The sequence below is a fragment of the Amblyomma americanum genome, chromosome 1 (assembly GCF_052857255.1).
Source record: "Amblyomma americanum isolate KBUSLIRL-KWMA chromosome 1, ASM5285725v1, whole genome shotgun sequence".
Classification (NCBI taxonomy): Eukaryota; Metazoa; Arthropoda; class Arachnida; order Ixodida; family Ixodidae; genus Amblyomma; species Amblyomma americanum.
Genome location: NC_135497.1, coordinates 175,375,124 through 175,378,242, shown reverse-complemented (window position 1 = coordinate 175,378,242; position 3,119 = coordinate 175,375,124). Strand labels below are relative to the sequence as shown.

At 49.8% G+C, this 3,119-nt stretch overlaps 1 pseudogene; it reads right to left on the bottom strand.

Annotated features, from left to right (window-relative positions):
• Positions 1-812: 812 nt before the first annotated feature.
• Positions 813-1,961, bottom strand: LOC144114926 (uncharacterized; annotated as a pseudogene).
• Between the last annotated feature and the right edge of the window lie 1,158 nt (positions 1,962-3,119).

Below are 3,119 nucleotides of genomic sequence, written 5' to 3'. Positions count from 1 at the left end.
AAAATGTGTGTATTGTCGTTTTCCCGCGTTCGACAAAAAATGCCGACATCTTCAAGGTTGTGGTCATTGATTAGCGTGCTCAAAAGTTCAGCGCTTTTATCCCTAACGTGGCGATTGTTCGCACGATCTTCCGCACAACAGACACAGTTAAAATCGCCCAAAAGAATAACAGCCTTGTTGAATTTGATGTAAGATTCAAGGTTTTCGAAGAAGATAAATCGGTCTTGCATATAATTTGGTGCAAACACACATATCAGTCGCCAATGCGAACCGGAAAAAAGAAGTTTAAAACAATTAGACGACCGTTTTCACTGACAGTTAGAGACTCCTAAAAAATGCCAACGCATTTACGTGTTAGGACGGCACAACCGCCAGATGTACCTACAGCATGGCAAATAGAAACATTATAATGCGCCGTAAACGCTGCAACCATACGATCCGTCTGCTCCTGGCTCTCAACTTTCGTTTCTTGCACAGCCATAATGTCAAGCTCATTGTCTAGGCAGATGCGGCTTAGTTGGTATTGTCGCCGCCTTGCTGAAAGACCTCGAACATTAACAGTGGCAATCCTTAGTGCTTTCTCCATTTTTGCCATCATTTAAGAGCAGGAACAGACAGCTCGTGCAGTGGAGAGAAACATGTGACGCGTAGCAGTAGTCAGAATTACTCTTTGCGTGCAGCATACAGTACTACAGCAACAACACTGTCTCCTCTCTCGTACCTTGGTAGCGTCTCGCGGGCACGCTGCTGCTTGTCCATCCATTGTTTGGCATAGTGCTCCTAGGAGCCCTTCGAGGCACAGGTCGCGGCGTCTACGGGGGCGGTGGTGCCGCCGGTCTTCTGTCCGGCGGGATGTTAGGTTTCGGGCGAAAAGACGCCCGGCGTCCCCCCACCGTCTTGGGCGGTGATTCATCGTTGCTGAGAGAAAGGAACTCGCCGTCGTCTAACGTTTCCTTGCGCGATCTTTTGGCCGCTGCTCCGCTTGCCTCAACGCCGTCCATATCGACGACGTCCTCCTCAATCCCGGGCGTTTCCTCCGGCTCACCTACGCTGTTGGCTTCCAAGTCGCTGGAACCTGATTCGAAGTGCTTGACGTCCTTCTGCTTTCGGTCCGTATCGGTGCTCTCAGGAGGCAGTTCAGGTGCAACCTTTGACACGCTGTCGTTGCCACATGAAACTTCTTCGGCGTCGGCCTCGTCCAGGAGCAGCTCGGAGACGTCCTCTTTCCCTCTCAGTCCAATGACACTGGCGTACGTTCTCACGCACCCAGACTCGTCGTGCCCGTAGCGCCGGCAAAGCGCACAACGCGGAACACGACATTCCCGCCGTACATGGCCTGTGTTACGGCACCGGAGGCAGAGCGGAGCCCTCCCCGGGACAACGAGTGCCTGCTCCCCAGCAATGCGTACTTGATGGGGAAATCATCGACCGACAGGCCCGTTTTGAGCCTAAGAGTCACGAGTCGCGTCGACGACCCTTAGTCCTGGACGCCTTGGACTCGCCACCGTTCCCTTGTAACTTCAGTCACCTTTCCATAGATGAAAAGGAATAGCGTATGTCTTCATTCGGCACGTTATGCAGCATCCAGTGTAGCTTCAAATGAATGTCTTGATTATTAGGGTCGATGACCACACAACGTCGCTCTTTCACTTTTATGTCGCCCTCGCTGAGTATCTTCTTCACACCTTCGCCACTTTTAAATGTCACTGCCCACACATGGCTAACCTGATACGCCCCCAAGGCGACTACGTCGGACAGCAGCGATAAGCCAGCCAGCGCATCTCGGAAATGTTCCACACGATACGGTCGAGACCGCACATCTGCATGCAAAAAAACGGTATTTAAAACAACACGACCTGTTGGTAGCTGAGGCAGAAGCACTTGATATTCCTGGTCGCGCTGGCAACACCCCTAGCACCGCGGCCCGGCTGGGCCGCTGAAACCGCTCCTACGGAGCTCATGACACACACGTCCGTTCGCCTCGGCGGCCGGAAATGGAATCCTAATCCTAGCCACTAGACCACACCGGAATTTTTCTTCTTTATTGCCGGTGAACAATACATACGCAGAAATAAAAATCTCTAGCCACACTTTGGCCGAGACAATGGGTTAAAACAGTTTCATATCAATCAGTTCAACCATAACTGCCACCCAGTCCGGCGGCTGGGGTTGACTGCGGAGAACATCTCAGTAAAACTGCACTTTCTATAGTTTTCCCTCGCTGGCCGCACATTTGCGTCGGCGTGCCTGGCCGCCATTCTCGTTTTACAGATGCTGTGGAGGCCCAGTAGCATAAACATGTCGTAAGGAACTTCCTCACTATCTATAGGTAGAAACCGGATGCCATAAGGAGTTACAGGTAGTTCTTTCTTTAATGTTCTTTGCAAGATGTCCCAGTGAAAAACCGGCTCCCAACAGTCGATAAACACATTTTCGATGGTCTCGGGTTTTTTGCAGAGTATGCACTCGATGGTCCATGGCACAAAAATGCCTTTATCGTTTAGCCATGTTTTCAGCGGAAGGGTACCAGTATGAAGTTTACAGAAAAAGGATTTGACAGTCGGTCCTACCTGCATCATCTTAACTCGCTTTGGCACATCTTTGCCTGCGCCTCCTCAGTAAAAGGATAGGTATAAGGGAGCAGGTATAAAGATATCTAGCAAATCTTTGTACAGTTTTTTCCTGGGTACAGCACATAGATACTGTGTAGAAAAGTGAGCGCTCAAGGTGCGAAAGGATGCCACAACTTCACGCAAAAAACCTGTTACAGCACGATTCGTGGCCGGGAAACAAGACAACAAATTCCGGCAACACATTGCCTAAGCGCACCTGCAACATTGCGCGCAACAAAGGATCAGTTTGATCACATTGAAACAAAAATCTTTAGACAACTTGTTTCAGAAACAAATTAGAAAGACCAAGGCCGCCCCTTTTGACCGGAAGGAACAGATTAACTCGACTTGTTCGCTGCCAATTTGAGCTCCAAATAAAAACAGCAAACAGTCTATGCAGCTTCTGCAGATCTGCTCTGGTAATGAGCACGAACCGCAATAAATACCAAATTCTGGCTATTATATATACATTGCACACACTTGCTCGCGCGAAAACAGAAAGGTCAC